Source organism: Hemibagrus wyckioides, linkage group LG20, assembly GCF_019097595.1.
Source record: "Hemibagrus wyckioides isolate EC202008001 linkage group LG20, SWU_Hwy_1.0, whole genome shotgun sequence".
In the NCBI taxonomy this organism is placed as follows: domain Eukaryota; kingdom Metazoa; phylum Chordata; class Actinopteri; order Siluriformes; family Bagridae; genus Hemibagrus; species Hemibagrus wyckioides.
This window is the reverse complement of record NC_080729.1, coordinates 11,729,837-11,744,918: the sequence shown is the minus strand read 5'-3', so window position 1 is coordinate 11,744,918 and position 15,082 is coordinate 11,729,837. Positions and strand designations below refer to the sequence as shown.

General features: G+C 38.7%; 1 protein-coding gene across 2 annotated transcripts in view; it reads right to left on the bottom strand.

Moving 5' to 3' along the window:
- Positions 1-12,770, bottom strand: part of per2 (period circadian clock 2) — a 51,656-nt gene extending 38,886 nt beyond the window's left edge. For both annotated transcript variants that reach the window (XM_058418382.1, XM_058418383.1), the window contains exon 1: positions 12,613-12,770. The gene's annotated coding sequence lies outside the window, so the exon portion shown is untranslated. The remainder of the gene's footprint in view (positions 1-12,612) is intronic.
- Between the last annotated feature and the right edge of the window lie 2,312 nt (positions 12,771-15,082).

The window sequence follows — 15,082 nt, the reverse complement described above, 5'->3', positions numbered from 1 at the left end:
TTTGTCCAGCACATCCCACGAAGGAGAATTTAGAGTCCAAGTCAACACCCTTAGGGAATTAAGGAACACTGTTGCAACAGTAGTATATTTTATATGTTAATGTAACATCAGCATGAATGCCAAGAACCAAGGGTTCTAAATCAAGGGTCTCACTCTGCTGTCACCAGTTTGCCTTCTTCCCATAATGCCATAAGGAGAGGAGATGGGTCAAACTGGCATGTAACGTACACTATATTGCCAAAAGTATTCGCTCACCCATCCAAATAATCAGAATCAGGTGTTCCAATCACTTCCATGGCCACAGGTGTATAAAATCAAGCACCTAGGCATGCAGACTGTTTTTACAAACATTTGTGAAAGAATGGGTCGCTCTCAGGAGCTCAGTGAATTCCAGCGTGGAACTGTGATAGGATGCCACCTGTGCAACAAATCCAGTCGTGAAATTTCCTCGCTCCTAAATATTCCACAGTCAACTGTCAGCTGTATTATAAGAACGTGGAAGTGTTTGGGAACGACAGCAACTCAGCCACGAAGTGGTAGGTCACGTAAACTGACGGAGCGGGGTCAGCGGATGCTGAGGCGCATAGTGCGAAGAGGTCGCCAACTTTCTGCAGAGTCAATCGCTACAGACCTCCAAACTTCATGTGGCCTTCAGATTAGCTCAAGAACAGTGCGCAGAGAGCTTCATGGAATGGGTTTCTATGGCCGAGCAGCTGCGTCCAAGCCATACATCACCAAGTGCAATGCAAAGCGTCGGATGCAGTGGTGTAAAGCACGCCGCCACTGGACTCTAGAGCAGTGGAGACGCGTTCTCTGGAGTGACAAATCACGCTTCTCCATCTGGCAATCTGATGGACGAGTCTGGGTTTGGCGGTTGCCAGGAGAACGGTACTTGTCTGACTGCATTGTGCCAAGTGTAAAGTTTGGTGGAGGGGGGATTATGGTGTGGGGTTGTTTTTCAGGAGCTGGGCTTGGCCCCTTAGTTCCAGTGAAAGGAACTCTGAATGCTTCAGCATACCAAGACATTTTGGGCAATTCCATGCTCCCAACTTTGTGGGAACAGTTTGGAGCTTGCCCCTTCCTCTTCCAACATGACTGTGCACCAGTGCACAAAGCAAGGTCCATAAAGACATGGACGACAGAGTCTGGTGTGGAGGAACTTGACTGGCCTGCACAGAGTCCTGACCTCAACCCGATAGAACACCTTTGGGATGAATTAGAGTGGAGACTGAGAGTCAGGCCTTCTCGTCCAACATCAGTGTGTGACCTCACAAATGCGCTTCTGGAAGAATGGTCAAAAATTCCCATAAACACACTCCTAAACCTTGTGGACAGCCTTCCCAGGAGAGTTGAAGCTCTTATAGCTGCAAAGGGTGGACCGACGTCATATTGAACCCTATGGATTAGGAATGGGATGTCACTTAAGTTCACATGCGAGTCAAGGCAGGTGAGCGAATACTTTTGGCAATATAGTGTATGTTGATTCTGACCTGTGTCTTATTAGTTTTCACACATGCCAAAGAGTGTGAACTTGAGCCTGATTGAGCAAATTCTGCCAACCCGGGACAGATCACTGTTGGTCTGTCCACTGTTGTGTTGTTTTGCTGAATTTTTGAAAGTTAGCTGAAAAACGTGTACTGAATAAAAGTGAGCCCAAAGCTTAAGTAAAATTCTCCTACAGCCTAACACAGCCCCAACAAGAGTTTGCCTTTATCCACTTCACATCAGTGAGAGATGTTTTGCAGAGAGGTTTTAAGGATCAGAAAAGCTGAGCTGCTGGTGGAGTTATACAAAGCAGCTGTATGCAGTATAGTTCAGTATAGTTTTCCTGAGGAGTTTTATATTAAAATGAGAAAATGTTCCTCTAATCATTCATTGAAGACCATGCTAATTTTCAGCCCACTGTCTTTTTTAATACAAATTAATGACTTTGGACAAAGAAGCACAATATGTTTTCTGATAGGGCAGGAAAAGTACATAAATAAGGGAATAAATGTGCACCATGGCTAGTAAACTGGATAATATTGGACAACTCAAAATAATGTGTTTAATAAGCATGGTTCAACCAGGGACATCACCTTTCCACAGTTTCTCATGTTCCTAGTTTTGTTATGAGTGTAATTAATTTTGTTATAGTGTAATTATAAAGCTCCTATACTTCAAGGTTTTCTCTACTGTTTTGTGCTCTGCCTTTGCCATCAAATGTTTAGTGTAAGTCAAGAGATGTAGCACATCACAGCATGCCTCACCTCACAGGCCAACAACCTGAAAATGAAATTTTTTATTATTGACTTTAATTAACTTTATTGACTAGCTGTTGCAGCCCTAAAATAGAACAAATTGGTCAAGCCATTTAAAGTGATAACAAAATAAAAAAAACTGCACATAACAGCTTCAACTCTCAAGAGAAGGCAGCTGGTCATACACAGATATTCCCACCCTCACACCCTGGGAAATCCACATTCACTGCTCAGATATAGAGGAAAAAATGTAAATAGAATCAATATCTAATTTGATAGTACCAAGCTGGATAAATATACTTCAAATAGCTTAAAAAACTAAATCACAAGTTAAGCACTTGCAGAGTTTACTTTAACTTATAGAGGGTTTGTAATCTAGTGTATATCAGGAATATTTCTTGAAACAAGTTTCTGTTGACTGCAAGCTGAGATGTAGTAGAGGATGTACTCTACTACTTGTGGTTCTGTATATAAATGGGTATTGATCATTCTCCATAACATCACTTTTGTCATACATTTTCTGCCCCATCCCACTTGTCACGTCTGGGCAACCCCGGCCGTGTACGGGGCTCGAACCCGGACCTTCGTGGTAGCGCGTTCACTCGCACAGCAGGAGAAGACAGACCCATATGCAGGATACAGCAAAGTGCTGCTTTTATTTAAACACAAGACATGGGAACGACAAAACTTAACTCACGACATAGCATGGTTGGCCAAAACAAAACCAAGACTTAAATAAACATGAACTTGACTAAACGTGAACATGAACTTGACTAAACAAAACGAAACCAAACTTGACATAACCATGCGACCTAAACATTAAACATTAAACAATGACCGACAAGGACAGACACAAGAGGATCCCTATTTATAGGGATTAACATTAGGGAAAAGGGGAAACGGGTGATACAACCGGAAGGAGAATAGGCAAGGCATAATACACAGAAAAGCAGGCTTGTGAGGTTCACCTGCCCGCGCCCTCTCTAGGCCTGGCAGGGAACTGTCCAGCTGTTCCTGATAGCACTACTAAATAAGCACATTTAATTATATTAGAAAACTTTTTCATTGTCTCATAAAACTGCCAGAAATGGACATTTGAAAAAAGAATGAAACTTTGGACGTCACTACACAACTACTACTAAAGATTACCATGTAATATTGTCTTGTAGAAAAGCAGTTAGTCACAGACTAGTGAGTAGAAACATTCTGTGGCGACACGTTTGGCCCATTAATAGTTTGCACTGTGTAACTCTGCTCACATGTCCACTGCATGGTACATGACAAGAAGGGCAATAATTACACTACAATAAAAAAACATGTAACATGAGCTACAAGCCCAAAAAATGCACACACATAAAGAAAGCATGAACGGACAGATTCAATTAGTAGTTATAAATGAAATAGTAAAAATGTTATATTTAAGTGATGTAGTCAAATGAACTTTCGCTTCTTTTCCAAGTAAAATCCCCAGTCAATAGCTCTGAAGTAAAAGGCATATCTAAGTCATTCAACCCTCATGTGCAACTCAAGTTCAAAGTCCCTCAGCTGCAGTGACATCCTGTACTAGTGTTGGATTAAAAACAGGCAAACTTAAATAGCTGGTCTGTTGAACAAACACATCTTTTTCAGCTTATTTAAACATGGAAGCTTTTAAATGTTGAAGGTTACAGTGTAAAACCCTGGCATGTGTGGGTAGAAAGAAGGACTCTGGTATTATGTGACTTTTGACAATAGATTTGTGCTCCTGTTTATTTTTCAGCACCCTTTCAAAAACTCAACACCAACAAACCAAATGAAATGTGGCCATCCTCAGCTTGTGGCTTTCACACTATTCAAGGTCAAAGTTCAAGGTCATGCTCTGTGTGTGTGTGTGTGTGTGTGTGTGAGACAGAGAGAGAGAGAGAGAGAGAGAGAATAATATTTGGTATCAGAATTAGGCCAATTAGAGCTGGGTCAGGGGGGAAAGGATGTGCTGGTTGTGGCGTGGACTTACCAGTTAGCTTGGAATTTAGTGTATTCTCAGAAACAATGATTATCCACTCCACTCTAATGGTACTATGGCCCTATTGCCACCCTCCAGCCAGCTCTAACCCTATCATATTTCAGTGGAGAGAGCGTGGCTAATTTCCGCCTTTTCATTCACATTGTACATTACAAGTATGTATTATTTAAAAACGTAATCTAATTAATTTGCAAGAATTAATTAAAAACACTTTAGCTAAGCTCACCATTAGCATTCATTTCTGATTAATTCACTGCAGAAGCCAAAATTCATGCTCATAATTAAAATATAGCTCTAATTAATATTCTACAATGTCTCAGGGAAAATGTGTAAAAAAGATTGTGTTATTTACAAAGTATGCAATTATTTAAATGTTATAGATAATAGTCATCATATGCCTAAATGAAAATACAACTTCCAGACAAAAGAAACTTATGTCATGCAGCAGGATTATGAAATTGCTTTATTAATAGATCTCTCCTTAAATGGTGATTAATTACATGAAGATACATTACTCTCTGCAGATAAGTCTGTCATTATCAAGTATTCAGTCTTTCTGGCAACATTTGTCTGTGCCTTGCTGAAGCTTTAAACAGGCATTCAGATTTCACTGGTTGCATGTACATTAACTGATCAAATACACTCTGTAGTGCGGCGGTTATTGTGTAATACAGAGCATGGCAAAAGTCCAGTCTTGTGTGATCACTACTTAATGAATAACTAACTACTAGAAGGTAATGTGGATCGTTCACACTCAGCATATTTTCCCATTCAGTGAATTGAATTTTCTGCCATAAGAATTTTATTTTACGTCTACCTGAAAAGGCAGAAAATGTAGGTTTGGGAGTTGTAATAATTGAGCCTAGATGTGACATACACAAGGACAAGCATCTGTGCTACAGAGTGGGATGAAGTATCCCTTTCAGATGAGAAAAGCTGTATTAATAGTTTTTTAATGAGAATAAAATGACAGCATGTTATAATTAACTTTAGAAGTAACGTTAAGGCTACAAGGTTACATTAGAAGTTTAGTAATGTGTAAAGTGATAGGTGGTTTACAAACGTTAGCTGGAGGAGGCAGTCTGTGTGTATGCAAATCTGCACAGCATTAGAATAACAACTAATATTGACCAAGGTTAATGTACTGAGTCTTGGGGAACACTATAACAGTTAAAACAATCTGCTGTCTGTCAGAGAGAAAATCCAGAGATCCAGGCACGGACAGTACCCATAGTCTGACCATTTTTTGAGCTGGTGCTGAAGTATGCCGTGGCATACTATATCAAAAGTAGTTGTTCAGCTAAACTATATTTAGCAAAAGGATTATTTGCAACCAATGAGTTGCTTGAAACCATGAAAATAACACGTTCCATATGGCTGAAACTTTTCAATCAGGGCGTTTGAGGCCAAACATTCTTTGGGCTAAGCTGCTACCACATGCTCTCATAGGTAGCTTGCCCAGAAAAGGCTTGTTGGAAATAGGCCTGTAATTACTGAGCTACTCTGGGTCAAGCCCTGACTTTTTAAGAACTTGATTGCTGCCAGTTTCAAGTTGGTTAGACTAGAGCCAGAACTAAAAGAGCAGGATTAGGAGTGGACATGGTGAAAGCAGACATGTTTTAATTAGAGGAGAAGGCATAGCATCCAGATGGAAAGTGGTAGTTTTCACAGCTTCACAAAAGAACTTTCCAGAAGAAGCATAATTGTAAAGAGCTGAACAATAAAAGGAGGTAAGAATTTCATTTCAAAAGAAAGTTTGGTAATATAATCAGAATAACTGTCACTGAACATGTAGCAACAATTAAATCATTATATTCGCAGAAGCCAAGGATTTCTCAGTATTGTATGCATGTTTACTAGACAGGAAGGCTAATGGTTAATATTCTTGGTATGAAGAAACAAGGAGATCAACAAGTACAGCCTTATGATCAGAAATCTGAAAAATCCGGTGAAATAACTGGTTAACAAACTGAAAATTAAAGCAATGAAGGAAATTGGCAATCAAATCACATTTAGCTGTGTCAAAATGAACAAAAGATATTGACATATTGTGTTACATTAGACAAGTACAAACCAAGAACACTTCGCCAGGCAAGTATTTTCCTACCAATGTAGAGAGCCAAATAATCTACAATGGAACCCGATGCCTAATGTCTTCCAGTCAGATTTTCTTGCACAAAAAAAAATATTGAGCCAAGTATACACGCCTTGATTTTTTGGATTTGGTATGATGCTGGTTTTCAGCACAGTGGAGACTTTTTATTTAAATGCTAATTACCAAGATCTGTCTTGATGTGACATGGAATAAACCTAAAATGGCCTGGCTTCAGGTACCTGATGATTAGGTTGAGGTTGACAGAAATTGTTAGGAATTTTCTACCCACTCTCTACTGAGAGTGAAATTCCAGAAACAGATTTCCTATTAGTCATAAAAGCCCACAGCAACCGGACCCCACAATATATATATATATATATATATATATATATATATATATATATATATATATATATATATATATAACATATCATGTTTAAGGTCACCTACAGCTGAATTTCTTGCATGTATGCTGACAAAATGGCCAACAAATTTAAACAATTAAAAACTGAGAGTGAAACCTTATCATTACTAGGAAACATTCAAAACTTTCAGATAAAATGATCCTGATAATTCAAAGAGTTAGTGTTGGAAAATGAGGTCATGGCTGCAGTGATTCTGCTGAGACTGAAGCAGCTGACCAAATTTCCTTGTACGTCAGTGCATTTGTGGACTGTCACTTGGTCAAACAGGCTATTCATAAAGCACAGTGACAGACACATTAATTCTGTTCACTGAATTTGCTGCTTTTAAATAATCTTTAACTCACCAATAAAATATGAACTTGATTAAACAAAGACAACTGTGGGAATACCTGAAGATTGAGTTTCAGTGGAAAAAATCTCTTTCTATATCCTGTAAATTTCTGTCTATATCCACTGCCATTTTCCAATCTGAAATCTTCAGCTATCAGCTTCTATAATGGTCTTATAGGAAAACAATTGCAGGAAGGCTTTATGTAAATCATTCTGTTGATGCAACTGATTATCAGGACATGACAGGTTTGCTTCAAGTTATAGTCAGTTCCATTGGAACAAGAAGTCTTTTGAATTTTTTGTAATTAATGTGAAAAAGTAAAAAAAAAAAAAAAAAATGGTATTATACCAGGGGTGTCCAATCTTATCCAGAAAGGGCCAGTGTGGGTGCAGGTTTTCATTCCAACCAAGCAGAAGCTACACCTGATTCCAACTGGCTAATCAGTAGATCATGGCTCTCAGTAGATTCAGGTGTGGCTTCTGCTTAGTTGGAAAGAAAACCCGCATCCACACTGGCCCTTTGCGGATAAGTTTGGACACCCCTGTATTATACTATGCTGAGTGCATTCTGTCACACTAAATTCTTTCAAGGCTGGAATTTCCATTTTGTCTATTTTCCATAGACCATGAAATAAATAGTACTTGAGGAAAATGAAGAAAAAAATCGAACATTTATCCAGATGTCATTCTTACAGTGTTTCATAGTCACATTTACTATTTTTTTCATTGATTTTCTCACTCATTCTTTTAAAAGTCGACACGACCTATGTGAGGCCTTTTAACTTTTTCATTCTTTCATCTTCAGTAAGTACATTATCCTCAGGGTCACAGTGCATCAGGAGCATATACTGGGATACACCCTAGATGGGCACTCGTCCAGCACAGGAACTCTCTCTCTCTCTCTCTCTCTCTCTCTCTCACACACACACACACACACACAGGGGAAATCCGGAGAACCCTAGCAGACAGTAAGCACAGAATTGAAATGTGGACATAAAGTTCTGAGGCAGCATTTCTACATGCCACAGTATCCTAATTTTTCACTAATCTTTTAACAATGTTAAAAAGTATGACAATGCCATTTAAGATCTTCTTTAGTATCTCTCTGAAACATTCACACTTTTCCAGGGTTTAACAATTGCATTCCAAATTGCTCCTTACTAAAAATATGGGATACTACATATGATATAAAAGCTTATTAGTTATCAGCTTTTAAATACATTGATTAACAATATTTATCAGATTGTGTCCACAATTCACAACCATGTTGGACCAGCAATAATCAATAATGTAAAACCAGGTGTTTCCACTTCTTCACTGGACTAATCACTTTACCCATTGAGGGTGGGGAAATACTCACTAATGAATTCAATCAATATTCTGTTGGTTACATTTCTTGTTATTACTTTCATATATTAGGCCATTTAAAGCATTCTGCATCGCAGACATTTTGACAGATTCCAACCTGAAATGACAACTACCATGTTTATGATATCTAATACTGCTAAACTGTTAAACAAGCTCTCTGTGAAACATGTAATCTCTGTTGGCACACATGAAGGGTAGGTTAGAAAACCTAAATTAAATCATTTTCACATCAGTTTGGGAGAATATATTTGTTTTCTTTGGTTAGAGGTATCAAAGTGTATTCTTAGCTGAAAAACTCCACTTTGGGTCAAAACCGAATTTAGTGTCTTTTTCTGGCTGATTTCCGAAGGCTTTTTCTAGACTGTGTTACGTATACCAACTGCAATGCAGCATGTTCTTGCCTTCACTACACTATTGGCCAAACATGGCATCCGTCTAAAATAGAAACATGCTTCCCCTCCACATGATAAGCATATCTAAGAAATTTTAAGATGTATAAAGCTTGAAAAATTACGGTTCTCCTTGAATGGAAGACCTGGCTCCAACACTGAAAGCATTTTTTAATTTAACGTTTTATCATTTGAAAAGATACAAAATTTTAACATCAGCTACCTGCAATCATTTTGAAATGACATATAATTTTAAAGTAAATATCTCAAAAGAAATACTGTGACATATCACAATATCACTATTATACTGTATTATACTATATTATCTATTTTTGTCACATTGTCCTGGACTATTATAATGGTTAACAAGCCTCAGAGAACAGTGACAGTGACATGTACAAACAGCATACAGACATTTCTGTATACTATTTTAAGTGATGCATCATATTTACATACGTATATGTAAAAACACTAGTCCAGTAAGCATTTAAATAGAAGGTTTTTGTGCTGTACTGTATGTGTGTATGTGTGTGCGTGACTCATGGCCAGAACGCCTCTCTGCAAAAAAGAGTGCATTTCCCTCTCAATGTGCGTCATCAGCCTTTCCTCCATGCCTAACAGTGTGGTATGCAATAACACAGCAACCACTTCAGCACTGCCTGCCAAATCTACTCTTTATTCTCTAGGGTGCATTTTCATGTAGTCATCTCCTGGTGATACTGAACTAACTGCTATCTGTATGAGTGTAGAAAACCACACAATGAGATATGGGATATGAATTGTGCTGCTTGACTTGAGCTCTTGAGATCAACAACAAAAATCTACCAGAAGTACATTCATGCCACAGGATAAGACAGTTATGAAAATGGATGAAAGAATAAAGAAAAACTTTAGCTAGATATGGAGTGTGATACAAGTACGATGATGCATTAATAGTAAAACCCAGGTATACATGAGCCAAGAATCATCCCAAATGATTTAGATGATTAAGTCATTAAATGTAAGGCCCTGCTTTATTTTGACTGAAAAAACACCAGATGGCCAAACCGCCCACTAATTTCCATGAACTAGAATAAATATCTGCAAGTACTCATTTCTCACAGATTTCATTTTAAAAGAAAACGTCTTTGTACTCATTCTTCAATATCATTCAGACAAACAACAGCCCACAGATGGAATTCTAGTGTCAGCAAAAACAGCTTGACCATGTAAGATAAAAAAAAAAAAACAATATTTAAACATCATAAATTAATAGTTTCCCTCATCACACAAATTCATCACCAAAAATTGTTGAGTATTAGCAGGCAAGGGAGTTGGTGCTGAATTAGATTCAAAAACACAGGCACACAGGTTAAAGCCAGATTAAGGTATTTGGAGCACCTCATGTAGGACTAGGTCAGTTTTAATAATTAGCTCACAAACACATACATCACATTACAAGCATACACACTCAGAAGCCATTACTTACTTAGCAGACACCCCTACACTTACAGTGATGTCAACACCCATTTTAACACGCTTCACATATTTTCAATGTGCTTTCCCATCACAATGTGTCTTATCCACTCAGTGAACAGCTGCCAGTGCATACATGCCTTTTCTTCTTTCTTGTTCTTGTACTCAAATACGAAATGGGAAAAGTCTAAGTCTCATCATGTATTGTGGGCATTGCTACAAATTTCCAAAAACAGCTAGTGTGACAGTTTATCATCCCTACATGATAATACACTGGCATGACATTGAATGATGCAATAATATCAAACCTTCAGCAAAGACCTACTTAATGTTCACCAGTTAAGAAAACAAACACGATTATTAGCTCATACATCCAAGTAGAGCACAGATAGGAGAGACCATTGGATAGCCATGATGTAGCCTTGAATGCCAGATTGCAACTGGTACTTTTTATCAGTAAACTTTGAGTCTGGTATTTCTTGTCAGTATCCAAGCTCCACATGTGTCGAAGAAGGAGAACATTTGATCAAGGCTGCAGATATCCGCATTAAACAAAAGAGGATGTCTCACTTACTCTTTAACCAAACTCTCTACTTACTCTTAAAAAGGGGTGACTAAAAAAGTATTTATTTTAATCCTGTGACTGTAAATTATTCAGTAATGCACAATTTGTAAGTGTCTAATTGAATAAAGTATATTACCTGCACAGACTGGTGATAAGTTAGAAAAATCATTATAAAGTGTCATAATAAGGTGTTGGCCCATCACAAGCCACTTGATCTGCTTTAGTGCACCTTGAAACTGTACAAGGTGATAAACACTATTCCTCCAGGAGATATTCCCTAATTTGCATTTTTGATGATAGACCTAAAAGGAGCTTTCAAATTTTCCAAAAATGTGGTTACTGTGAAGACCATAGCATATGATTTAAAATATTTCCATACTCATCAAACCATTCACTAACATCTTGTGCCCTGGGGATGTTGCGTTTAACATCCTGGAAAAGACTACTGCCATCAGAATAGAAATATTTCATCATAGGATTAAGATGATCAGTCAGAATAACTTTCCAATTATTTACACTGACTCTTCCCTCAAAAGCCATGGTTCTCAACGTTCCCCAGACTTTCATTTTTATTTCCCCCTAGCATAAAAACTTGTAAATGAAAAAAAAAAATCTGTTTTAATGAAGTACTGCTGTCTTCCGTTTGAGTGTTTACAGCTGAAGTCAGTGTAATATAGAAAAGTCATCACCCTATGTCTTTCGCATCTTCTGTCTGTATCAGTGTGGATTTCCTCCAGATTTCCGGTTCCCATCTACTTCCCAAATACATGCTGTTAGGTTTGCTACACTATATGGCCCTTAGGTGGAAGTGTGTAAATTTGTATGTAGGTGGTGGAACACTGGAATGAATGAATGGATTAAAATTTGCAGTAGACTGACAGATCAGTCCCATATAACTAAAATATTACTACCATAACTTGTTTTCTGCAAAATACTCAAGACATTTTTACAACCATATGGTTACATTTAAGGACTCTCTCTCTCTCTCTCTCTCTCTCTCTCTCTCTCTCTCTATATATATATATATATATATATATGAAACCACACCAGATTTATTTATTACATAGTCTTCCATGCATTAAGGAAAGAACTCGTACAGAGGGCAAAGAGTGTGTCCCAGCGGTGAAATCTCTGATCTTTCAGTCCATCAGATAATGAGCCCACAGGGTTGGTCACGGAAAGCTCGTTTAAGCACGCAGATTTTACTAACCGGAACAAGCTCTTAAGTTTATTCCACCCTTAAGTGTTTCCAACCTTTGTTGCACTGGAAGATTATTCAATACTTAATGCGCTTTAAGAGGTAAAAACACATGTGACCATAAAGGGGTTAAAGAATGGATTCGTATATGTTTCTTTTACATTATTTTATAAACACTATATTGGATGCAACCGCCCACAGTTTTCTTTTAATTCCGTTTTAACTCACGGACACTATGAGCCCGTGACCGGCGCTGACCCACTCCGTGACACAGTTACGCAACGCGCGTGTTTAAACAATGTGGGTTAAAGACGCGCCCCTAAGATACACATATTTCTCATTGCTGTCTCATGCTATAACATGATGTGAGAAATAACTGGGGGGAAAACACAAGCCTTTTTTTATTGCAAGGAGAAACATAATAAGAGAATTATGCCCTTACAAGGAAATTTTCCATTTTACATCACTCATTGCGTCCAGAGAAATTTCAGTGTTATACAAGCACGCAGTTGAAAAACACACCAAGAAGTAAAAACATAACCCACCTTTTTTTTCTTGTTTGTTTTTGTAAATCTCCTAGATGAACTTCTTTACAGCAGTGTTCCTGGGCTTTTAGGTGCCTGACACACTGCACTCGCTTTCGTCCAGTCTTCTCTCACACTGTTGCCCTGAATCTCCAGCGCGAGCGATGACCTCAATTCAAACTCCGCCAGCCAAGTCTCTCTTCGACCAATCAGATCGCCTCAGAAAATAGTGTTTCCAATGAAAGTAGGCGGGCATAACGCATCTCAAATGACTATTGGTCAAAATCGCCGTCGGTTTATTTATATAAGGCAGGCCTAGGCCTCACGTGGAAACCCATGGCCAGTGACGGAGTGCTGCTCGCGTGGGCAAATCTGTAATGAGGAGCTGAGCGAGTGAATGAAGCGGGAGCGTGGGAAGAGAGCGGTTGGTCCAGAGAGACCCAGCACAACGTGTGTTATACAAACAGTTATACAATGTGTGTTAGCGTGTGTAAAGTCAATGTGGTCGCCTTACGAGAAAACCTCATGGCGACCAGTCATATGATCATTGCGAAATAGTTTTTTTTTTTCCTCTTCAGGCAAGGACATCCACTTAGGTAATGAATATTAGGTCATTGTCGACAACGTCATCATATTTTTTTAAATAAGATTTCACATACTGTTTATTATAAGATATGGGCTATTGCAACCAGACCTGAAGGAATATACAGATGCACTTGACAAGAAAAAAAACAAGGTTTTTCGACCTGCAGACCCTTTGCTTAAATGATGCTTTGTGGTTTTCACACCATAAACCCTGGAGACAGTTGAGTGTGGAATTTCCAGAATATAAGCAGTTTCTGAAATATTCGAACCAGCCCTTCTGATACGTGCATTAATCAATCATGCCTTAATCAAGGTCTCAGTATCACATTGTTTATGCTGGTGTTTGATGCGAGGATGTAATGAAGGACTTGGCATGTATCTGCATGATTTTTCAATTTCAGTTATGTCATTGGCTCATTGGATATCTGCATGAATGTACAGGTGTCCCTAATAAAATGGATGATGGTGAGTGTACTGGCCATAGGGTGTAACTGTTAATATGATAGAAATCTTTCAAAGTATACATTTAAACATGGTGTAGCTAGTTCTGTGAGTAAAAAGCTAATGAGTAAATCGTGTAAATGGGAATGGAATAATTACACAACAGTAAGGTAGCAGTATAGCTTTATGTAACCCTAATTTCTTGGCTTATTCCAGTCTCTTTTCTGGTTGTGGGTAATAAGCGGGCTACAGTTGAGTTACAAAAACTTATTTATTTCGGCCAAACGGCAAGACATGTACATGAACTTTTTTCTCTCTGCTCTTCTCCCTCACCCCGGTGTTACTACAACCTGTCCTCCCCCAGGAAAACCCCCGGTGTTACTTGTTAGTTCCCTTTTAACATAACCAACACAACAAGCAAAATCATATGTCACACATGCAGGGATACAGACAAAATAATAATGTGCTATAAATAATAATGCATGATATTCACATAATAAGTGATGCAAATATTTGTCGCAAACATGGTTGCAAAAAGTAGCCCTATACAAAGCACAGTTTCTGATGTTTTGTAAGTCTATACCCTAATGCATGGTCCAATGGTTACATAAGAGTGTCATTCAAATCTACACCTGCTCCTATAATGTTTACAACAAGGTTCCTTGGTGCAGAATGAATGGAGACATTCTGTAATGTATTGCATCTCCTGTATTTCTCTTAATACACTACAAATGGTGTAAATTAACAACTCGTTATGACTATTGCTGCCTCCAACCCCAAAACCAAAACATAAATGTGTAATTGTGACGTTATGCAGTTATTTCTGTTGATCACTTTGTCTCTATATACACTATATTGCCAAAAGTATTCGCTCACCTGCCTTGACTCGCATATGAACTTAAGTCACATCCCATTCCTAATCCATAGGGTTCAATATGACGTCGGTCCACCCTTTGCAGCTATAACAGCTTCAACTCTTCTGGGAAGGCTGTCCACAAGGTTTAGGAGTGTGTTTATGGGAATTTTTGACCATTCTTCCAGAAGCGCATTTGTGAGGTCGCACACTGATGTTGGATGAGAGGGCCTGGCTCTCAGTCTCCGCTCTAATTCATACCGAAGGTGTTCTATCGGGTTGAGGTCAGGACTCTGTGCAGGCCAGTCAAGTTCCTCCACACCAGACTCTGTCATCCATGTCTTTATGGATCTTGCTTTGTGCACTGGTGCACAGTCATGTTGGAAGAGGAAGGGGTCAGCTCCAAACTGTTCCCACAAAGTTTGGAGCATGGAATTGTCCAAAATGTCTTGGTATGCTGAAGCATTCAGAGTTCCTTTCACTGGAACTAAGGGGCCAAGCCCAGCTCCTGAAAAACAACCCCACACCATAATCCCCCCTCCACCAAACTTTACACTTGGCACAATGCAGTCAGACAAGTACCGTTCTCCTGGCAACCGCTAAACCCAGACT